At 34.3% G+C, this 25,899-nt stretch overlaps 1 long non-coding RNA gene across 1 annotated transcript; it reads left to right on the top strand.

Moving 5' to 3' along the window:
* Positions 1–4,197: 4,197 nt before the first annotated feature.
* LOC127537973 (uncharacterized) lies at positions 4,198–25,106 on the top strand. The gene is made up of 2 exons (XR_007947655.1): positions 4,198–4,358; positions 24,869–25,106. It is a non-coding gene; the product is annotated as an uncharacterized LOC127537973 (long non-coding RNA).
* Positions 25,107–25,899: the final 793 nt, after the last annotated feature.

Raw genomic sequence — 25,899 nt, 5'->3', positions numbered from 1 at the left:
TAAAAATCTGTGTTTATATCTCTATCTTATTGATAACTGTATCAATAAATAACTATATATTATACAATTCTTCTAAGGGTGACAGATTCTGTATAAAAGATATCTCATTATTTATAAATGGCATTTGCCAAATCAGGCAAAAGCAAAAGGTCTCCCTGACATCTGCTATTGTGTTTGGTATGTAGTAGGTATCCAATTAATGCTTAAGGAATGACTCAATGAATGGATGACTCAGAAGGAATAAAGAAAAAAAAATCTAACCATGGAAAATCTTTTTACCAGAGCTCATGAGATTTGGATTAGAACACTAATTCTGCATGGAATGATTCTATTTCTGAACTACTTTATGACTGAGCAGTATAGTGACTCAGGGTAAGAAAAGGAACCATTTTTGTATTCCTTAAAATAAAAAGAATCACAAATTTCACTTTGGAGGCTCTGATGCCTAAAGAGAAAAAAAAAAAAAAAACACTGCATAGTAAACATCTGAAAGAATGCCAGAGAAAGGGATGCCACTGAAAACCCTTTCTGTTGTTAAACATTTTCCATCTGAGGTACACAGAGGGCTATATCAACACCCTAAACCCTTGGCATCCCCAGTAATCTCTGAAGTTCTGAGCTTTATTGTGACAAGACTGTCAGCCTGCACAGCTCTCAGAAACAGTAGGTAGTCTTTCCTAGCTTAACTCTCTGGAGAAACATGCCATCACATCTGGGGTATTCTCTTTGTTACTTAGTAATAAAGAAAATGTTACCAGCAATTGCGGAAAAGCCTGATGCAAAGACAATTTTAGAGCACTCAATGTATAGTTTAGCAAAATGTTCAGTATTTCCAGCATACTTTGCTATCATTATTACTCTCCTTTACATGGGCAATATTTTTGGGATAATTTTAGGTAATCTGTTAGGTTCCTATAATTCTAACATTATAGAAGTGTATGGCTCTTTTGCCCTTGGGGATGTGAGTATGAATGATAAGAATAGAGGAAACCAAAAATAAATGGTTTCTTGGGATTTCAAATAGTGGATAAGGAATCAGAGAAGTCAAATTCAACTGGGCAAGTTGTTTGAACTCTGAATTTTTGTTTTTCCATCTCAAAGATGGTGACAATATCTTTAATACCTTATTTAGAATTGTTGTGTGGCTTTTTGCCATACTTAAAGTTCTATTTAAATTCCAGTTGTTATCTTAACTCACCATCATAACATTTTTATTTTCATCTCATGTCTACTGACCCAACTCATGGACTCCAACCTAAAATAACACATATCAGTAAGCACATACTTTATCTACTATGTTTAGTGTCAACAAGTATTTGTTAAATGCCAGGCACTGGAAAAACTACTGAAGATAAAAATAAAGAATTTTCATTCTACTAGATATTTTTAAAATGTGCATAGCTAAATTGTTAAAACTAGGTACACAATATATACAATGCAGGTACAGGTATAGCTAGCATTATCAATTAAGAGAATAAGAAAAAAAGTCTCTTACAGAAAGGGAGCACTGGAACTGTGCCTTTTTTGAAAAGGCACAGAGACACAAGATTGAGCACTACATTTTGAGTTGAGAAGACCTGAGTTAAAATCTGACCTCAAATACTTAATAGCTGCATGACTCTAAGTAAGTCATTTAACCTGTTTGTCTTAGTTTCCTTCTCTATAAAATGGGGATAATAATTGCATCGATAGCAAAGAATTCTTGTGAAGAATAATTGAGATAATAATTGTAAAGTGATTAACAGTGTCTCACACATATAAAGGTCTATAAAGATGTTAGCTATCTTTAGTAAAGAATATCAACTTGGTCAATTTGGCTAAAATGTAGAAATGGTATGGGGGAAACTATTATGGTTAGCCCTGAGACATAAACTAGAGCATATTAATCAAAACAGTATCACAAGTCTATGAGACATTGCATTGCAATCAGATTTATCACAAGAGAAGTAAACATTCATATGAATCCCTTAGCAAGCACATAGAATTCCCAACCTAAACAAAGGCTTACAAATTTATGAAATTGTGACAAAGAGAGGGAAAAAAAATAAAAATCTTCTTCTAAATTGAAGCAGAAGAGCAAAATCATGAATAATTAAGATAGCAGTAGTAGCTTTCTTTTCCCTTGGGCACTGTTAGATCATGAAGATAGAAAGGTCTGCTTATTTACAGGGATCCCAGGTTGCACAAGCAGATTGACTGGTACCTGTCTTAACTCATACTTGGGGTGAAAAACAAACTATGTCAGCTAAAGGGGAGAGGGATTACTACTCCTGACATATTCAGGGTCTCTTGTATACTTTAATCCAGTGTTTCTGGAAAATACAGAAATTCAAAAGGACAAATTCAGGGGACCCCTTAACAATTAGCAGTTTGAGAGAGCTGCTAAAAAAAAGCGAATGCAAATTTATGTTGTTTTTGAGAAGCCTGGTTTAAGGAATAAGAAGGTCATGGACTTGTGTTTCAGTTCAGTTCTAAGAAATGCCATAGATAATGGAATAGGTAATCTGGGGAGTATCTGGTTGATTACAGCAGTTTTGGCAAAAGGCCTTGAGTTCATGTCATTTGAGAATTTATTGGAGGAAATTAGGATATTTGGCTTGGGAAAAAAAAAAAAAAGACATAGAGGAAATGACCTTCAAATAATTGAAGGATTTTCATGTTGATGAGGAATTACACTCCTTCTGTTTGGAATAAGTAGTTTTTGGAAAGTGTTAAGTAAGAGTTCTATCCAAAAAAATTGACTAAGCAATTCTGGTGGATTCTTTCCTCCTAGTGGTCTTCAAACAAAGGCTGATTAAGTACTTTTTCATATATGTTGTAGAGATGATTCTTTTAGGGTGTAGATTAATTTTGATGGGATGTAGATTAAATTTGATGCTTCTAAAGCTCCTTTTCTCTTTGAAAGCTGGTGATTGGTCTATCTACAAAATTCCTTTACAAGGAAACAATCTGGGCTTGTTCTCAGGTTACAGCCTGATGTTCCAATACTATACATAATTTTCTCTTGCTATGGGATAACATATGGACAAGTTTTTTTTTTTTTTTTTTCCCCAAAGAGGCACAGTTCTCAAGAACTCACTAAATGTAGGATATTCAGTCTCAAAATTATAACTTTTGAGGACCCTAAATTGTCAGTTCTACAGAAATCTGGCTTTTGTTCTAGAAAGTTAGATTCTGAGATCATGCTAAGCTTGCACTAAATGATAGGAATTTAAGAAAATCTTACTATATGAATGAATGGAATATATTATTATATGTTTTACTATATATTATATGATGTTATCTATTATTCATAAAGCAAGGAAAAGGGTGATTATTTTTTAATTTCTATGTAAATTTATAACATTTTCCATCAGTAGATGCAACTTGTTTAAATTTTGGTGTTTTTCAATCATTTTAATCATGTTTGACTTCATTATTTTATTTGGGATACTGGAGTAGTTTGCCATTTTCTTTTCTGGGGCATTTTACAGATGAGGAAACTGAGGTAAATAGGGTTAAGTTGACTTGCCCAGGTTCACATAGCTAATAAGTATCTGAGACCAAGATGAGTCTTCCTGACTTCAGACCCAGGACTTTATCCACGCTATCATCTTGCTGCCCTACTTTGTCCAACTTAGTACTAGGAAATTCTTTCCTAGTTTCAGTAGGAGGCAATAGTTTATAAATGTTGCCCATAAAAATGCCTCATAGGCCATGTAGATTAACGAAACTCCTGTTCCTCAGAATGTTCACTGTCAAGAAAGTCAGCAGAGGTTAATATTCCATTTCCTTAAGTATACTATAGATAATTTATAATCCTGAAGTTATTCAAGAAGTTGGGAAATCTTATTATCTATGGCAAGATAAGAAAAATATTAATCATTCAACCAATTTAGTAATGCTTTGCTTTTCTATTGTTAGGGAATGAATGGTTCCATATTATGTATGATCAGATAACTAAAGTTTACCCTTTAAATATTAATCGTAATGTTATTACAATTTTCTTCTTCTTTATGATTTTTAAAAAATAAATCATACATTTATTTCTCAGTCTTTTTAAACATTAGTCATTGAATTAAATTTACCCTCTTCTTGCTGACTCAGAATCATCATTATGAACATCAGCAGTTGTACTGTGTTGTAATGTAATGATGCGATCAGAAACTGTTGAAGCGAGTAGAAATGTTTGCCTCTTTCATTAGTGTTTGACTGCTATGCTCTCTTATTTCTTCCTTATAATTTTGTAAGCTTTCTCTCTCCTCCATTGCTATTAGATTTTTTTTTTTCTGCTTAATGTTATCATATGCCTTCTGCAAGCAGATCTACCCTCTTACTTTTTTTTTTTCTGTTAATCTGATGTGAACCTGAGAAACCAGGTAACCAAGTTTGTTAGAAGTTTCTAAAATAAGAATCAGAAAGCTTTGAATAAAGGACCTACTTGGTTCTTCTATGAATAAATGTATAAAACATTTAGTACATTGCCTTTCTGAGATTTCTTGATGCTCAGAAGCAATTTTTCTTACTTTCAGATGGTTATTTATGTTCTGGATAACTGATATTATCATAGAAATGACCTTTAATCTGTGAAATGATGTTATGTTTTTATTACATATTCTTTCTCTCAAGTTAATGGAAATGCCATAAAACTGCTAAGATATTAGGACTGGTAAAATAGTAAACTATTATGAGTATAAGTAAATTTGGGGCCAGAGAGAAAAAAAATTAAAGTCCTTTCAAAATTACCTAGAAAAAAGTCCAATGGTATTTTCCATTACCCTGCTTAGAAAGTAGATGAAGACTTTTTTTTTTTTTTTTAAGGTATGTAAAACCAGTTAGATAGTCTCAAGAGCAATAGTTACAATATTCAATTTAGCAGTCTGTAAATGTGGCCTCTTGGCAGTCTTTATGTTTTCTTGCAGCATTAAAGGCACACATTTTATTTTATTTTATTTTTTGTTTTTCTTTTCAGTGTTATCAGGATACTGTTAGGCAGTTGCTATTTTTCAATGATCCTTATACATGAGCTTTTAATTACTAAACATTATTTTTGGCATTTTTTCTCAAATAAGAAGAGAAAAAGCAGTAAAACCAGTTTTCTTCATAATTCTCCTTAAACTTGTGAACTTTTTTTTAACATTAACAATCTAGATTTTTATCACTGGCATTAAGTGCAGAACTAAATCTCATGCCTGAAATATGACTTACTGATTAGATCCTCACTTCTCTTCCTGTTTTTCAAACAGTGGCAGGAACAACCAAGAGGATAAATGAGATACACTGCCTAACAGGAAGCTCTTAGTGTACTCTAGAACACCCCTTTCTAACTATGACACCAAAACCCCATTCCATTCTAGGTTCTCTGAATGGTTCACTGAGTAGCTCTAAGTATTGCTTCCTCTCTCTGTGTCTTTCCAAACACACACACACACACACACACACACACACACACACACACACATACATACACACACACACACACTGTATTTTTGTTGTTCAAAGGATGAAGTCTCTAGTAGGAAAATCCCCTTTTTAAAATTTAAGCCTGTTTTCCATGTTCTTCTTTAACTTAACAAAAAAGAAAAACAATTTTCAGGTTAAAAAAATCTTAGAATTATTTTGTATTGTAGTTGAAATAACATGAGTGTAAAAGGGCTAAAATTGTACTCACATGTCCTGGATTTTAATCCTATCACCACTACTTACTAGGTGTGATCTTGGAAGCAAATAACTTTCTGGGCCTCATCTTCAAAATAGATGGTTTAAACTCTTAGGTTTCTTTAGCTTTAGAGCTATGATCTTATGTTATACCTAATTTTATACAGATAAATTATATTTGGGGGAGGGGGAGGACACTTTTTTTCACTATGAAATGAAAAAAAAAAGACCCAAGGATTTTCCTATATTAATATGACACATTATTATTTTTTTTAAAGAGTAAATTTGTGGCTACTTTTTTCTTTTCTTTTCTTTTTTTTTTGGAGGAAGTAAGCAAGCAGGATGCAAAGAGTACACAGTCTTATAAAGTTATCTCCTTACCAGAATAGGAACAACAACAAAAAAATTCCATTAGAACTCTAATGAATAAGAAATTGATCTTCCCTTAAAACTTTGTTGAGTTTTCAGTGTGTTACTTTAAAGAAAAATTTTATAAAGGGCTTTGCAAACTTTAAAATGTTTTCTTGAAAATAAAATAATAATTCATGAGTGAAAGAAACAGCTCTGCATTTTCTGTCAAACGTTTTTGCTTAATTCATTTAAGCAGAGCCCCAAGCTAATTATGAAGTAGGAGCTAATGTCTGATCACACTATCACAATTTAGTAGCTCCCAGATGGAAACTGTGAGCTGAGTCTTTTTTAATATTAGTTCCCCATATTGGAAATTAACAATAATTATTTGCCTATATTACCTTGTTAATTTAAATTATATTTTCAAGTAAGAAGCAATATTTTTTGACTCAACTTCCTCATTCCAGTGGGAAAAAAAATTTAAAAAAAGAAAAATAATTTCACGGTGACAAATATGTGAGGTCAAACAAAACAAATTTCCTCATTGGTTATATGTCTCTGTGAAGAGGTGGGTAGTATATACTATTGTTGGTCTTCTGTAATCATAGTGAAGGGGGAACGGAACTGTTCCCTTTAAGATTATCACTCTTAGAGATTATGTCCCCTTTTCTGATCTCAGAGATCAGGATCTCCCAGGCTCAGGACAAATCAACTCTCATAGAAATTCTAAACTTTCATTCAATTGAGGAATCCTGGTCTGATCAGCTCCGGCTGTCCCAGCCCCCACCAAGATACGCAATATAACAGCTTCCTAGAACTAAGCTCTTCAGCAGATGGCCCTAGGTAGTTTGTTTAGCTGCCAGGACCCTTCTGCCAGGTGAAAAAGCATTCTCAATGCCAAAATTCCATTTCCCAATAGATCTGCCACTATAGAAGTCAGTCCTTTAGCAAACTGATTTCTATCCAACAATAAACTTTCATTTTGCAACTAATAATTCGGGAATAAATGAATTCTTTCACCTTTAAACCTGTGGCTGATTTAAAGGGAATAGTTAACAGCTCTCTTATTGCCACTAACCTCATGACTACCAGGAATTGAGAACATTCAAACTGCATCAATAGTTCATCACTGTGTTGAATGGTTTTCTTAAGCCTTTAAAAGTATTTATTTCTATAATGTTATATTAATTGTTCTATTTTGCACATTTTATTCTGTATCACTTGAAATGTCTTCTCAGCTTACTCTGAAACTATGTCTTTCTTTACTGTAATATGGAACTATTATTTTACACTTATATATCGCAATCAATTCAACCATTCTCTGTTTGATGGATACCTCTAGTTTCTAGTTATGTGGTCACTACAAAAATATTTCTTGTATGTGGCCATAAATATTTTTGTACATAAGATTCTATCATATTTTTTCATCTCTTTGTAGGACTTAATACTTGATACTGGCATGACTATTCTAAAAGTTATCCATAGCTTACTAAATTTTGGAGGTATAGTTACAAACTTTTTTCCAGTATGGCTGGACCAATTCATAGCTCCATCAAAAATTCATTGATGTTCCTGTTTTTCCTTAACTCTTCCACATTTGTTGTTATTATATACCTTATTCCTCTGCTTAAGTTCCAAATTATTTGTTTCATCTCATCAATTCATAAAAGAACAAAATTCTCTTTTGCATAATTCTTGACAAGTTGTCATATGGTCTTTCTTTGAAGACAATGTGGAATCTATCACCTTCCAGGAAAGCCTGTTTAAATTTGTTTGGAAAATTTCTGTTAACATGAATCTTCTGATTGTTTAAAGTGAAAAATGTGGAAGTTCCAATTGTTCTGATGTTCAATTTAGACAATGTTCCAATTGTTCAGAAGATTATCTCAGACTTGAAATATAAACCTTTGTAATATTCATCAATTCAACCTAGCCCTGCTCTCTCAGACAAAGCTGTTTTATCTCCTGTAAGGTAGTCTGTTAAATATTTAAAGGTAACTAATAAATATCTTTTAATTCTCATTGTCTTCAGACTAAGCAATTTTAATTCTTTCAACTATTCCTAACATGGCTCTTTGCCCAGTTATCTCATCACCCTAATCTGAAATGTAATCTAGTTTATCAATGTCTTTCCTAAAATGTGCAACCATAACTGTATATAATATTCTAGATGTGGTCTGGATGTCATTGTACAGTGAGAATATCATTTCTCCATCTGCTGACAAAATTTTTTTCTTAATGTTGTTGATTTTTTTCCTTTTATATCACTTTGTTGACTTACATGCAAATTAAAATTCAGTAAGATCTTAAGAAGTTTTTCACATGAATTGTTGCCTATACATTCCTCCATTGTCTTGCACTTGTTTAATTTATTTTTTCAACTCAAGCACAGACTATTTATCTCAATTAAATTTCAGATATCTAGATTTGATTCATTATTTAAGCTTATTGTGGATTTTTCAGATTTTGAATCTATTCTGTAAGGTATTAATGCTTTGCGTCTTGCAAATTTGTTAAGTACAAATGACTTCATCCAAGTCATTGCTTCAAAAAGACAAACCAAAAAACCAAATCCCAAACATGGAATAATTCCAAAACAAACAAACAAACAAACAAACCATAGAGCATTCTTCTAGATATTTTCTTCTAGACTAGGATCAACTAATTAATTTCTAATAATATAATTTATTTTCATACAAATATATACTTTGTCAAAAATCTTGTTGAAACTAAATCATGTCTATGATATTCCCATGAGTTAGCAGTCTAGTCATCCTACCTTAAATAAACAAATATTAGTCTTACATGGCTTATTTTTCATGGTCCATAATCATCTTATTGACCACACCTTCCTTTTTAAATATCACAAATCATTCCTTTGCTAAATTCTAAAATTTTTCCAGTAATTAAATATAAATTTATCCTTGTACTTTGAAGAATATATGTTCTTCCCTTTGATGAAAACTAGAACTTTTGCCTCTTTTTGTAATCTTGTGATCACTTTTTCTAGCTTCATATTTCAAAAATTTTCAATTTTTAAAGATATTATTGCTCTAAAATAGATCAGCTGTCAAATCCATGAATTATTCTAGTGTGTTCTAATATAGAGTTTATTCTGAAGCCTGAATTTATCACGGGTACATGGGTATATTCTTACCAATTAATTATCAGATCTTAGATTTAGAGTTAGTTGATGAGGCAATCTAATTCAAAAACTCTATTTTACAAGAGAGAAAACTGAAGCCCAGAGAAGTTAAATGCTTTATCCAAAGTCAGATAGTCATTATTTGAAGTAAGATTTGTACATCAGTAGTCTTAACTCCAAATTAAAATATTTTCCATTATATTATTTGAGTCTCAACCCCTCTGCTTAATTATTACTTCTGCCATTTCTATTTCTTTTTCTTCTTTTTGTTTTGAAGTTTTATATATCAAGATTGAGGATATAGCTGGCCTCTTAAAACCTCAAATCTTAATTAATTTCAATCCAACAAACCTTTTGTTAAGCTTCTACTACTCCCAGCTCTGTGAGAAGGATTGGGAATTTAAAGACAAAAAACTATGAAGTCATCCCTGCCCTCATACAGCTTACCTTTTACTGAGAGGTAAGGAGTGAATATGGGATAATATGTATACAGATAGGTAAATACTAAATTCATTTAACTTTAATATGATTAGTTTGGGATGAGTAAAGAGAGACAGCTCTACTTTGGGTCTTATTCATGTCTTTGGTGTTTCTTCAAGTGTATTTGGTAAATTGGAGTAATGTATTTTATTCCCAATGCAAGCTGACATGGTGTCTATATAGAAACACACACATGTGTGCACATATACACGTGCACAAATACACACTCATGCACACAAATGTTATCCTTCCAGTTGAGAGATCAGTTTCTGCACTACTTCCATTTGAGGTTCCATGCCTGTGATAGTTGTAGGATGTTTACTTGCTTCAGCTCAAGACTACTTCAGGTGTTCCTCTGCATATAATATATCAAAATACCACATTACAGTTGTCCCTTCCACATCACAGGGGTTAGGCATGCAGCATTCCACAATTTGGAAAGTCATCATAAAATTTTTTGGAGTTCCCTTTGTGCCAGAGAAAAAGTCTGATTTTTTTTTCGTTTTCTTTGATGGGATGTTTATAAAACCTTATTGGAAAATTTGAATTAAATATTTGGACATAAGCTCTGTGTCTTCTGCTGGCCTTTGTTTGTTGTCTGCAGCTTCTGAAAAACTCCCAAACAATTCCCATTCAATTTATTCTGCCGACCTATTAAAAATATGATGAATAAAGTAGGGATGTGGAAAGAATAGCTTGTGAGCTTAGCTGGCTCCCAAATTTTTCCACCTTGTAAACTGGTTCCTCTTTATAAAGGATTCTTCTTTAAAGGAATCAAATTCTTTTCCTCAGACTTTCTAAACATATTTTTGAACATAATAGAGCAATTTTTAAACGTACTCTTTACTCGGTAATTTCCTCACATTAAGTTAAAGTTGTTGCTAAGGGAACAACTGAGAAGTGTTTAATCTATAAATATTACTATTGCCTATACCCTAAATTTTAATTTATATAAGCTCTAACTACAAAAGACAAGAAAGGAAAAGAAGAAAAACTAGATGACTAGATGAGAATGATCAAGTAAGGGGCCTACATCTATGAATATGTTTCTCACATTATAGGCTACACTAAACTACAAATGAACTATTATTTTAATAGTCCTTATCTGTGATTTTATAAGTTTAAGGAACTTCCAGATCTATCAAAGTAGATCTTAACTGCTCTTCAATTTTCTTTGACATAAGGAGTCGCTATATTTTAAATTGTGCCTCTGGCACATGGATAATATACATATTACTTCTTAAAATGATTTTAAAAACACGAAGAAAAAAGAATAAACATCTCAAATATAGAGGGAAGGGACATTTTATCCCAAGCAAATTGATGAAATCAGAAAACAAAGTCAAAACGTTTTGGCTATGAGAAAAAAAAACCAATAAAAAGCAATTAATTGAATTGAAAAGGTTTTCTTTATATCATGCCTATATATTTTTTTTGAAAGTTCCATCCCTCATCCCAAATTTTGTTCTTTAGGGCCAAACAGAATCATTTTTTTCTTTTTTCTTTTTTTATAATAACTTTTTATTGACAGAACCGATGCCAGGGTAATTTTTTACATTATCCCTTGCATTCTCTTCTGTTCTGATTTTTCCCCTCTCTCCCTCCACCCCCTGCCCTAGATGGCAGACAGTCCTATATATGTTAAATATGTTGCAGCATATCCTAGATACAATATATGTGTGCAGAACCGAAAAGATCTCTTGTTACATAGGGAGAAGGTAGAAATAACCCAGGAAGAAAAACAAAAATGCAAACAGTTTTCATTCATTTCCCAGTGTTCTTTCTTTGGGTGTAGCTGCTTCTGTCCATCATTGATCAATTGAAACTGAGTTAGATCTCTTTGTCAAAGAAATCCACTTCCATCAGAATACATCTTCATATAGTATCGTTGTTGAAGCATATAATGAGCTCCTGGTTCTGCTCTTTTTATTTAGCATCAGTTCATGTAAGTCTCTCCAAGCCTCTTTGTGTTCATCCTGCTGGTCATTTCTTACAGAACAATAATATTCCATAACATTCATTTCCACAATTTACCCAACCATTCTCTAATTAATGGGCATCCATTCATTTTCCAGTTTCTAGCCACTACAAACAGGGTTTTCACAAAGATTTTGGCATATACAGGTCCCTTTCCCTTCTTTAGTATCTCTTTGGGGTATAAGCTCAGTAGTAGCACTGCTGGATCAAAGGGTATGCACAGTTTGATAACTTTTTGGGCGTAATTTCAGATTGCTCTCCAGAATGGTTGGATTCATTCACAACTCTACCAATAATGCATCAATGTCCCAGTTTTCCCGCATCCCCTCCAACATTCATCAATATTTTTTCCTGTCATCTTAGCCAATCTGACAGGTATGTAGTGGTGTCTCAGAATTGTCTTAATTTGCATTTCTCTGATCAATAGTGATTTGTAACACTCTTTCATATGAGTGGTAATAGTTTCAATTTCATCCTCTGAAAATTGTCTGTTCATATCCTTGGTCAAATTTATCAATTGGAGAATGGCTTGATTTCTTATAAATTAGAGTCAATTCTCTATATATTTTAGAAATGAGGCCTTTATCAGAACCTTTAACTATGTAGATGTTTTCCCAGTTTGTTGCTTCCCTTCTAATCTTGTTTGCATTAGTTTTGTTTGTACAAAGGCTTTTCAATTTGATGTAATCAAAATTTTCTATTTTGTGATCAATAATGGTCTTTAGTTCATCTTTGGTCACAAATTTCTTCCTCCTCCACAAGTTTGAGAGATAAACTATCCTATGTTCCTCTAATTTATTTATAATCTTGTTCTTTATGTCTAAATCATGGATCCATTTGATCTTATCTTGGTATACGGTGTTAAGTGTGGGTCCATGCCTAATTTCTACCATACTAATTTCCAGTTAACCCAGCAGTTTTTGTCAAATAATGAATTCTTATCCCAAAAGTTAGGCTCTTTGGGTTTGTCAAACACTAGATTGCTATAATTGACTATTCTATCTTGTGAATCTAATCTATTCCACTAATCAATTAATCTGTTTCTTAGCCAATACCAAATGGTTTTGGTGACTGCTGCTTTATAATATAGTTTTAGATCAGGTACAGGTAGGCCACCTTCATTTGATTTTTTTTTCATTAATTCCATTGAGATTCGCGACCTTTTATTATTCCATATGAATTTTGTTGTTATTTTTTCTAGATCATTAAAACATTTCCTTGGAAGTCTGATTGGTATAGCACTAAATAAATAAATTAGTTTAGGGAGTATTGTCATCTTTATTATATTCACTCGTCCTATCCAAGAGCACTTAATATTTTTCCAATTATTTAAATATGATTTTATTTGTGTGGAAAGTTTTTTGTAATTTTGCTCATATAATTCCTGATTTTCCTTTGATAGATAGATTGCCAAATATTTTATGCTGTCGATAGTTATTTTGAATGGAATTCTCTTTGTATCTCTTGCTGTTGGATTTTGTTGGTGATGTATAAAAATGCTGAGGATTTATGGGGATTTATTTTGTATTCTGCAACTTTGCTAAAGTTATGAATTATTTCTAATAGCTTTTTAGTAGAATCTCTGGGGTTCTCTAAGTATACCATCATATCATCTGCAAAGAATGATAATTTGGTTTCCTCATTGCCTACTCTAATTCCTTTATTCTCTTTCTGGACTCTTATTGCCGAGGCTAGTGTTTCTAATACAGTATTGAATAATAATGGTGATAGTGGGCAACTTTGCTTCACTCCAGATCTTACTGGGAAAGGTTCCAGTTTTTCCCCATTGCATATGATGCTTACTGATGGTTTTAAATATATGCTCCTGACTATTTTAAGGAAAAGTCCATTTATTCCTATACTCTCAAGTGTTTTTATTAGGAATGGATGTTGAATTTTATCAAATGCTTTTTCTGCATCTATTGAGATGATCATATGGTTTTTGTTAGTTTGGTTATTGATATAGTCAATTATGCTAATAGTTTTCCTAATATTGAACCAACCCTGCATTCCTGGTATAAATCCTACTTGGTCATAGTGTATTATCCTGGGGATGATTTTCTGTAATCTTTTTGCTAATATTTTATTTAAGATTTTAGCATCAATATCCATTAGGGAGATTGGTCTATAATTTTCTTTTTCTGTTTTCAGCCTACCTGGTTTAGGTATCAGTACCATGTCTGTGTCATAAAAGGAGTTTGGTAGGGCTCCTTCAATCCCTATTTTTTCAAATAGTTTATATAGCACTGGAGTTAATTGTTCTTTAAATGTTTGATAGAATTCACATGTAAATCCATCTGGTCCTGGGGATTTTTTTCTTAGGGAGTTGATTGATAGTTTGTTCTGTTTCTTTTTCTGAGATGGGACTGTTTAGGATATTTACTTCTTCCTCTGTTAATTTGGGCAAGCTATATTTTTGGAGGTATTCTTCTATTTCATTTAAGTTGTTGAATTTATTGGCATAAAGTTGGGCAAAGTAACTCCTAATTATTGCTCTAATTTCCTCTTCGTTAGTGGCGAGTTCTCCCTTTTCATTTTTAAGACTAACAATTTGATTTTCCTTTTTCCTTTTTTTAATCAGATTTACAAAGGGTTTGTCTATTTTGTTGGTTTTTTCATAGAACCAACTTTTAGTTTTATTAATTAATTCAATAGTTTTTTACTTTCAATTTTATTGATCTCTCCTTTTATTTTTAGAATTTCAAGTTTAGTGTTTGACTGGGGGTTTTTAATTTGTTCCTTTTCTAGCATTTTTAGTTGCAAGCCCAATTCATTGACCTTCTCTTTCTCTTTTTTATGCAAGTGGGCCTCTAGAGATATGAAATTTCCCCTTATTACTACTTTGGCTGCATCCCATACATTTTGGTATGATGTCTCATTATTGTCGTTTTCTTGGGTGAAGTTATTAATTATGTTTATGGTTTTCTGTTTCACCCAATCATTCCTTAGTGTGAGATTATTTAGTTTCCAATTATTTTTTGGTCTACTTCCCCCTGGTTTTTTGTTGAATGTAATTTTCATTGCATCGTGGTCTGAAAAGGATGCATTTACTATTTCTGCCTTACTGCATTTGAGTTTGAGGTTTTTATGTCCTAATATATGGTCAATTTTTGTATAGGTTCCATGAACTGCTGAAAAGAAAGTATACTCCTTTCTGCCTCCATTTTGTTTTCTCCAGAGATCTATCATATCTAACTTTTCTAGTATTCTATTTACCTCTTTGACTTCTTTCTTATTTATTTTGTGGTTTGATTTATCTAATTTTGAGAGTACAAGGTTGAGATCTCCCACTATTATAGTTTTGCTGTCTATTTCTTCTTGCAGCTCTCTTAATTTCTCTTTTAAGAATTTAGATGCTATACCACTTGGTGCATATATGTTTAATATTGATATTGCTTCATTATCTATGCTACCCTTTCACAAGATACAGTGCTCTTCCTTATCTCTTTTAATTAGATCAATTTTTGCTTTCACTTGATCTGAGATCAGGATGGTTACCCCTGCTTTTTTGACTTCACCTGAAGCACCTGAAGAAAAGTTGCTCCAACTTTTTATCTTTACTCTGCTTGTATCTCCCCACTTCAGGTGTGTTTCCTGTAAACAACATCTTCTTGGATTCTGGCTTTTAATCCATTCTGCTAACTGCTTCCTCTTTATGGGGGAGATTATCCCATTCACATTTGTGGTTAAAATTACCAATTCTGTATTACTTGCCATCTTGTTAACCCCTGTTTATGCTTTTCTCCCTTCTTTCTCCCTAACCCCCCTTTCCCAGTATTAAGCTTGTGAACACCACTTGCTTCTCACAGCCCTCCCTTTTTAGTATCCCTCTCCCCAGTCCCGCCTTAGAGTTCCTCCTCCTATCTTACCCCTTTCCCTCCCAGTTTCCGTATTCCCTTCTGCTTGGCTTATTCCTTCCCTTTTCACTTTTCCCTTCTCACTTTTCAATAAGGTGGGAGAAGTTTCACCATAGATTGAATATGTCTAAAATTGTTCTCTTAGAGCCAATTCTGATGGCAATAAGATACCCCCTATATTCATCCCCCTCCGTTCTTTCTCTCAGCTATAATAGGTTTCCTTTGCCTCTTTGTGAGATGTAGTACCCCCACTTTACCCTTTTTCTGGTACAATGTCCTTTCCACATCTAGTTTCTAGAACAAGGTATACATGTATTCTTTATATATCTTTATAGCAGAACTATAGTTCCCAAGATTTCTTTTTACCTTTTTAGATTTCTCTTGAGTTCTATATTTATAGATCAAACTTTTTGTTAAGTTCTGGTTTTTTCATCAAAAATAGGTGAAATTCATTTATTTCGTTGAATGACTATTTTCTTCCCTGGGAAAAGATGCTCATTCTAGCTAGGTAAGTTATTTTTGGTTGCATACTAAATTCCTTAGACTTTCAGAATATCATATTCCAGGCCCTTCCATCTTTTAATGTGGATGCTGCTAGATCCTGAGTGATCCTTATTGTGGCTCCTTGATACTTGAATTGGGTTTTTCTAGCTGCTTGCAGTAATTTTTCTTTCGTCTGAGGGTTCTGGCATTCGGCCACTATATTTCTTGGTGTTTTGATTTTAGGATCCCTTTCAGTAGGTGATTGATGAATTCTTTCAATGTCTCTTTTACCCTCTGTTTCTATGACTTCTGGGCAGTTCTCTTTGATAATTTCCTGGAAAATAGTGTCCAGACTCTTTTTTTCATCATATTTTTCTGGGAGTCCAATAATTCTCAGATTGTCTCTCCTAGATCTATTTTCCAGGTCTGTTGTTTTCCCAAGAAGGTATTTCACATTTTTTCCATTGTTTGATGTCTCCTCGAGTCATTCAATTCCATTTGTTCAATTCTGATTTTCAATGAAGTATTTTCTTCATTCACTTTTTTAATATCTTTTTCTAATTGTCCAATTGAGTTCTTTTGTTCTATGGAATTTTTTTCCATTTCACCAATTTTGTTTTTTAAATAGCTATTTTCTGTTTCCAGCTCACTAATCCTATTTTTCAAGGATTTGATTTCTTTATCCACTCTGTCTGTAAATGAGTGGGATGACTTCTCCAGACTCTCTTGCCAAGCCTCCCTCTCCTTTTCCCACTTTTCTTCTAACTCTCTTGTGAGAGCCTTTTTAATTTCTTCTATGAGATTCATCTGAGGAACAGATGATCTCCTCCTTTGGGGATTCATCTGGAGACAGTCTGTTTTTAATCTCCTCAGGGTTTAGAGTCTGCTTAGATAGAGAGCTATCAATGGTTAAGGTCCTTTTCACTTTTTTGCTCATTTTGTCAGAGAAGAATCAAAGACAAACTAGTAAAGAAAAAAAGGAAAAAAGCCCCAAATGGAATCTGCTTTCTTTGGGGGAGGGGCTGGGTGGTGTTGCCGAGCTTCCTCTACAGACTGCGGGGGCAGCAGTGAGACACTGGCCCTACTGTGCTGCGCCTGCGCTCTGAGATCCTAGAGCATGCTGAGTCACTGTGGGGGAGGGGTGGCCAGGTCCCGAGAGACTCCAGCTGTTTGGGGTTGTATTCTTCACACTCCCCCCCGCCCCCCTGGTGTTTTTAGCTTCTCTGCTGGGCTGCTGACTTGCTGCCAGGGCAAAGTATCCAATCCTGTAGCAAAGCTCTCCCCACAGAGATGGCTGCGATCACACCCCACCCCCTCTCCAGTCTGCTCCCATGCTCTCATTGCCGCTGCCCACACCCTGCGCGCGATCCAAAACCGTCCCAGCCCTTGCGCAAAAACAGACCTTTCCTGGAGAATCTCAAGGATGTCTTCTCTTGGTAACTATTTGTGGGTTTTTTTTCAGTCAAGCATTAATTCAGAGACTTGTAATGAAGTGGATTCTGAGAGAAAACACAGACCTTATGCAGCTGTGCGCCTCCTCTCCGCCATCTTGGCTGGAAGTCGATACCCAAACAGAATAAATTAACATAACACACAACACACTTTTTCACATAACAAACCTTCAAAGTCTTGAATGCAATTGTTGTCTACTCTAGGCTAAATAGTCCCGCTTCTTCCAGAAGATTTTAATTCAACATGAGGATTCAAGATTTTTTATCATTTTGATTGCCCTTCTATGCATGCTCTCTGGCTTTAAGTGTGGGGCCCAGCATTAAACATGGTAATCTAAATAAATTTTGACCATGACCCTTTATAGAGGACCTTTACGATGTCTTTCTTACTGAGAGTTAGGTTTGTCTTAATACAATCCAAGATGGCTTTAGCTGTTTTTGATCATCAAATCCTACTGCTGATTGATTTTGAACTTGCAGTCCTCTTAAAAGCATTCACTCCCTCCATGTTGTGTTCTGCTTTCTAGCGCCCCCACACCAGGGTGATTAAAATATACCTTCCTAGTAGAGAAGTGATGAGGTGGGACTCTCGAGGATGACAGAAATACGGAGTCCGTTTATTACAAAGTCTCTCCCCCTTATATGCTCTCATACTCTTATATAACCAAAACAACACTGGGCATGTATTAAGTATATACTGTGCACGTGGGACCACATAAACAACTCACTATTGAACATAGTTGGCCATCTGGTATCACTCTGCTTCAGCCTCAACACAGGATGTCACCGCTCCTTGATTTCTCAGGGAGGCTGAGAGCCCTTAGGGGAGATGGGTCTGAACCAGACCTTGTTAGCAGGTTCCCTCTGGGCTGAAGGGGCTTATACCTTAAGTAGAGTTCCCTCACTATCTTTGGCCCTCTACCCGCCCCCCCCCCCCCCAACCGCAGAAAACCATGTCTAACAATCACTCTCCCATTCCTCTTTGGAAAAGTTAAAATTTTGAACTCAAATGTAAAACTATTTGCATGTAGTTCTATCACATTTATTAAATTCAACATAGTGGTGTAGCAAATAGTCTGGTTTTTACATACGTTATTCAATTCAATAAATATTTATCAAGTATCTGCTATATGCTAGACACTATGCTGAGAACTGAGGATACCAAAAGAAAGTAAAGATATTCCCTGTCCTCATGAAACTTATAATCTATTCCCTGGCTGCCTCTCAGATTCTTGTTTTTAATATGTTTTTAAAAAGTAATTTGTTGTATTTATCACATTATGATTTAAGGGTGACAATTTTACATAGGTATACACACACACACACACACACACATATATATATATATATAACTATGTAAAATTGTTATATATATGTGTGTGTGTGTATGTATATTTGTGTGTATATGTATATGTGTGTGTATGTGTATATGTGTGTGTATGTGTATGTGTGTGTATAAATAAACACAGATGCACATATGGAAGTACTAAGCAAAAAAAGATCCAGATAAGGAACTATGGGACATCAGTTTAAATATTAGTTTCAGTATTTACTATCCTTGTGAACAGGCAGGTTTCTTCACTGTTGAGTCTCATTCTTCCTTTATTGTAAAACCAAGCTAATACTTGTTATTAATATATCACAGAGTAGTTATATGGGAAAATGTAATATGAATGACAAGTAGGATTTAAGATACTCTTTCCTTTAAGGTTTTTGCCATTTAAATGTTAAGAGCTTCAGGGCAGGTACTTCTCATAATCATCTTTGTATCCTTAGTGCCTAGGAACATATGACTTTCACTTAGTAGGCACTTGATGCTAGTTGAAACTTGAATACAACTAAACATTGAACAATATTGGGCTGATATGGAACTGATATGGAGAGATTCACTTTAATTCACCAAACAAGTATCTAATATGTATGAAGTACTATACCAAATTCTGAATATACAAACTGAAATAATCTCTGCCCCCAAGGAACTGACATTCTACTGCATTTTAAAATATATAGAGAAGAAATGACAATATGCAAGTATTTTGTCTTGCATAAATTAGTTCTTCTCTATCCCCATTGCCAAGGCAGCTCAAAGCAGAGAAAATAATTGCATTTCCCTGAGAGAATTCGGGGTGTCAGGATGAAGATAGGATAAAGATTGTGCAAGGAAAAACAGCAGTGGTGATGGCCAAAATGCATGTTACTGTGAAGTTGGACAGAGATGATGTGGCAGTGTGGAGGGTTAGAATCCATGGTGTGATAGTACTTGCTTCAGTTCTGTTTTCCTTGTAGGACTGACATTCTGGCATATGAGGTTGTGCAGAAGATGATTAGACTCATGTTTCAGTTGTTGCTATACCCTATAGGGGATAAAACGTAAATGAACAAGCAATAAGGAAACCCTCAGCAGCAGCTCCTCTCTGGTATAGTTCTTCCAATTTTCCACCACCCTCACCAACAATACATTTTATCCAAAAGAAAGACTTGGGAAATTTCTGCAATCCTCCTTTATTGCTATAAATTTTCCTTACCTCCAAATAAATAAATCTGCTTGGGGAAGTTACCATGTTTTACTTCCAGCTAAACTCCAGATTGGAGATAGATTGGAAGAGACTGTAGATGACAAATAGAAAAAACTAAAGGAGTGATTTCTGACTTAATTTTTTCAGCCTCTATCCAAGCAGATGCCAAACTACTAATTGTATAGACTCAGTGATCTTAAGTGTGACACTGGATGCTCTGGGATCACATAGCTTTTAGTCTGAGGTCTAATTTATACTTTTGATACGCTTCTAAGTTCCTAAACCTATCAAAGGCTCCAGAAAGCAACTAAAAGTCATTGGGCCTGAACTACATTGATAGAGGAAGTTTACTCACTGGGAGTTCCCTACATTGATGAACTCACCAGCCTCTATCCAAGCAAATGGCAAGCAACTCACTGTACAAACTCAATGATCTTAAATGGGGCACCAGATTCTCTCTGATTACATGACTTTTAGTTCCTCCCTCCATTGCACCCTAATTAGGGCATTTTTTATACATTTTATTTTTGTATATATTTTGTTTATTGTATTGTTTATTTATATATATTTTATTGAGCATACCTGCCCTGAGAAGTCAATATGCATAATATCTAGCAAACATGGAATGGAGAAGATTTAGGTCTAAATTAGACCTTTAAAACCTGCTGCCTTCTAAGTTCCTAATCCTATCAAAGGCTCCATCCAGATAGCAACTAAAAGTCATTGGTGCTGAACTACATTGATAGAGGAAGTTTACTCACTGGGAGTTGAACTGATGGACACAAAAGTTTGATTCCCTCCCACACAAAATATCTTTGCAAATGCACAAAGAGATGAATGAGTGTACATACTCACATGCATATGTACATATATATGTATATACATATACATATATGTGTGTGTGTGTGTATATATATATACACACACACACACACATATTAGATTATTAGATTAGATTGTAAAACATACACCAGCTTCATGGTTCTTCCTGTCACTATGGCTACCCCAGAAAAGCATGTATACAGCTCTAACTTCAGTAAGATGATTTTCATTTGTCAACCTCGTTTTACTCAAAGCTATTATTTGGATGTGATACCTGTTGAGCTCTCTTGTAACAAGAGCTGTTCATCTTTCAGGTCTACTGAATTTTGTCTATAAGTGTACACACTTTCCATGTATTGATGGTGAGTGGAATCAGTTTTGCACATGTTTTTGTACATTCCTTAGTGTTTGGACCATAGGGTGGGATCCCCAACTGCTGCAGCAGTCAGGACAATGTTGGGTAAATAGACAATTTTAATGCATCTTTTCTGCCCCCTTCCTCACACATGGAGGTGAGCAATGCAATCCTTAAAAGGTTGCTCAGACACCTGACTGTTGCCAAATCCTACTGCTGCCTCAGTAAGAAAATGACTCTATGGACTAGGACATTTGTGTGCAAGGTTGTGACTACAGCTCCCAAGGTATACACACCTGTTTCTTTGTGACTCACTCATTGACACCACTTTGAGATAGGAAGAAATGGAAAATGATATGGCTATATTTTGATTCATGTATAAACTGAATTTAAGTGAGTCATAGTTGCATAAAGTCATTGGTCCCATTCTCTCTTCTAGCCATCCCTGTGTAACGGCAGAAGGGAGTCAGGATGACTGGTGACTTGAGATGCAGTGGATGATATTGGTGTATTTGATGTCTAACCACATTTTCAGCTTTCCACAGTACCTATTCCACCTATCTTCATGGCCATTCTCATCTATCCATTTCATCAGGTTGAACATATTTGGCTTAACATATTTTAGATAGATATCTCCCTAAGTCATTGCAGGGTTTGAGATCTTTTGGTTACCCTTAACCTGGTTTAGTCCAACTTCCTAAATGGTTTACTGAGTTGTGGTCACTGTGCTTGCTAGAGCTTCTTGGACCCACAGAGAACACAAATCCATAGGACTGGCTATATGAACGCTTGCCAAAAAGACTAGTTTTTGGAGAATTCACACAGGGCAAGCATCCATAAGGTGGTCAGAAAAAGTAATACAAGGACTCTCTCAAGGCCTTTTTTAAGAACTTTAGAATTGTATGACATGGGAGATACTGGCACAGGATTGCCTAGCATGGCGTGTCCTTAACAGAGAAGGTGCTGTGCTCTGTTAACAAAACAGAATTGAATTAGCTCAGAAGAAATGTAAGATGTATCAAGTTAGAGAATCCATCCCAAATGTTCATTGGAACTATTTGTGTCTGACCTGTGACAGAGCATTCCATACTCATATTACTCTGATTACAACTGGACACACTAACTTGACTCTAATAATGATGTCATTTTGTTTCTCTTGGAGAGCAAAGAATATTATTATATAATGGCAAGCAATGAGGTAGTAACTAAGAAACCAAGGTGAATTGTGGATCCTCAAACTCCAGAGCCACTGTTCTTTCTATTATACCAAGATACCCCATCCTTCAACCCAAACCACTAATATACATGCATTACCTAATCATGACTTGATGACTTATACCGAATAGAAAATTAAAAAGAGCATTTTCCCATACATTTACTTTTACTTTGAGAAGAAGCTATAGCTGCTGGCAAAGTTTCCATAGGGACTTTTAGAAACATCAGTTAGTTTCATAGTTCAAGACAGAGTGATGTAAATAAGTAGCCAGCTGGAGTTATATACATATATACTCACACATTTGTACACACACATGCAGAGGTGTATCTATAGAGATATGTGCATACCAATATACCTACATAGTATTTCCCCTGGTAGACCATTTATAATATATAGACATCTCTATGTATTATATCTATATATATGCATGGAGATATAGATTCATCTATATAGTTACATGTCTTCTTCTCTGATAGAAAACAGGCTCTTTGAGAGTAGGAACTGCTCCATTTTTGTCCTTTATTTTATGCTAGTTGGTTGATTGATTGCTCCTTTAATTTAATACTTTGTCTGCCTTTCAGGGCATGAAATACACTTGATTTTATGCAAAAAATATTCCCTAAAGGAAATTATTTTTTTAAAAGGAAAAAAAAAATCAAAACACTTATAGTAAATTGGACCATTTTCCCTTCAACTATGGAACTAATTTATGTTTCAGAAAGTGCCTATGGAAACCTTACCAGCAGCTATGGTTTCTTCTTAAAATAAAAGAAAAAGTATATGTGTGGTAAAATGATGTAGGGAAATACTCTTAATTTTCCACTCAGTATAAGATATCAAATAATAATAAGGTAATGCATGTATGAGTGGTTTTGGTTGGATGATGAGCTATGTTGGTACAATGGAAATGATACTGGTTCTGGAGTTAAGACAACCCATAATTACTTTGGTTTCTTTCTTACTACCTTTTAGATTTCAGGTGAGCCACTCAAATTTCTCTAGGACTGTTTCTTCATCTATAAAATGAGAAGATTGGAATAGATGGAATTGAGGTGCCCTTCAGCTCTAAATTTAGAGGATTTTATGACATCTCTAATCTAGTAAAGATATCTATCTAGTAAAGATAAAGGTTTGTAACAAAATTTTTGCAGTCTCCTATAGAAAATTGTAAAGAACAAACTGCTGGAAAATAAATGGAAGCACTCATGATTTTGTGTGTGTGTGTGTGTGTGTGTGTGTGTGTGTATGTGTGTATGATGCTATATGTCCAAGAAGATAAAAACAATAGAATAGGGGCTATTCAGTGGCATGAAAGAAGCTGCTTTGGCATAATGGAAAGAACATGGTGTTTGGATCTGAAACCCCCCTTTCTTTATCTATAAAATGAGAAGGTTGAATGAGATGTCATCTTTAGGTCTTTCCAATGCTAAATCCTGTGTGTGTGTGTGTGTGTGTATACATATACATACATACACACACACACACACACACACACATATATATATATACATATGTATATATGTGTGAAAGACATTTAAGGACTTTTTACTAATGGATAGATAAAATACCCTAGACATCATCTATGGAGCTGACAAAAGTGTGTTTTCCCTCATATAATATAACATTAAGGGATTAAAGTCAGTTATCTAATGAGGGAGAAAATGGGACTCAATCTCAGAAAAGTTGCTGAGGACAAGAACCTCCAGGCCAAAAAACCCCAGGAGAATTCTTTAGTGAAGAAAACTATTAGGCTGAAACTTAATTAAAAGCAGGTCCCAGTACTGACAGCCCCCAGGCAACAACTTTCAGGCCATTCTGCCAGTCCTGTAGCAAACTATCTTTAATTCTTTTTGGATGTATAGAATTAGACAGCTTTTCTTGCTCTAACAAATCCATCCCCCTCCTCTTTATTTTTATTTTTATTTTATTTTATTTTTTTGTAGAGACCAATTAGCCCTTTCTGCTTGCATATACTTGAGGCCTTTCCAGACTTTTCTCATCTGGGTCCCCTGGCCCTGGCAGGGAGCATTCCATTAGACCTCATGTTAGGAGGTCCTACTAAGATGAAATGATTAAATAATGAAAGGGAGAAAATAAAGATGAATAAAGGTATTGGCATTTTTATCTCCATACCCTTACCTGGAATTAGAAATTTAGGTGGTAGTTTATTGGCCAGACCAGTCAGAAATAGAATTGAGATTGCCATGTGAAAACATGCTTTAGAAAAAGATTTTTTAATCTTGAGTCTATGAACTTTTTCAAAACTGTATTTTGGCAATAATATTTCAAAAAAGTTGTTTTTCTTTGTAATCAGTTTTACTTTTTGCTTTAAAAAATGTTCTGAAGAAAGGTCCACAGGTTTCATCAGACTTTTAAAGGGAAAAGAACTACCACTGCTTTGGAAGAAAGGATACAAGGCACAATCTCCCCCTAGATCTTACTTTTGTTATTTCTGTACTATTAAAAAATGCTGATAATTATAGGGAATTCCAAGGTTATCATTGTTAGATTTTTGAACTTTCAAAAGCCAGGGATGCTTTCTCTTTAATGAACTTTGTGTTATGCCACATTCCTTTAGGTTCTTGATAAAAGCTTAGAGGAGGAGGAGGGAGGAAAAAGAAGATGTTTGTGATGATGATAATGATGATGGTGATGCTGATGGTGTTGATGACCATGATGATGCTGATAATGAAGGTAATGATGACATCGATGACGAAGAAAATGAACACGGCTCACCAATAGAATGAATTGTGCCCTATTCTGATTCAGTAGCTTTGACACTTAAGCTTATTAAATAGTTGGGAAATCACTATAAAGGAACTGGAAATGGAGATAAATTATTATATGTTACGCTCTTAATTCAGTGTCTTGAAAATTTGGGGAAATTCTTATTGGCCAAAAAATCACTTCAGAACTGGGCTATATCATCAGGAGGATTGAACTCTTTATGATCTTTCTCATTCCTTTGATACTATATTGGGCAAATACATACATACATGCATGCACGTGTATATATATGTATATATATATATACATACATGTACATGTATGCCTCTTTACACACAGATATAGGCATGTGTGTATATGGTATATTATTTCTTTGTAATATTAGCCATAGCATGACAAAATGAACAAATGTACATTTCATTGTCAAACTATGTTAGGCAAAATAACTTGAAGGAATACTTTTCTTTTTCATTATCATATCTTCCTTTATGAATTACCTATTCTATGTGGAAAGTTGATACATTTTTCTCCTAATAAAGGGAAAATATTTCCAGCCCTTTACACTGAAATCACAATATTAATGAAAACTGAATAGAATAAGATAGAAAACAGATGCATTCATAAACACACAAACATATATAATATTTATAAAACATAAATGTGTATACAAATGTATAAAATAGGATGTACAAAAGCCAGTAAAAAGGTTATGATAAAAATGAAAAGATAACATGATAGCTCAATGAAGGCAAATGCAATTAATAATACTTTTTTAAAAATCTCAGTGCATTTCATCTCATAGTGTACCTTAAAACATAGCAAAGATAGAGCAAAATATAAATATGATGAAGACTAAAAAGTCATTAGATCTCTTTATTACAT

This window comes from Antechinus flavipes, chromosome 5, assembly GCF_016432865.1.
Source record: "Antechinus flavipes isolate AdamAnt ecotype Samford, QLD, Australia chromosome 5, AdamAnt_v2, whole genome shotgun sequence".
NCBI lineage: Eukaryota > Metazoa > Chordata > Mammalia > Dasyuromorphia > Dasyuridae > Antechinus > Antechinus flavipes.
Note: the sequence above shows the minus strand (reverse complement) of the source record. Positions and strands in the feature narration are given on the sequence as shown.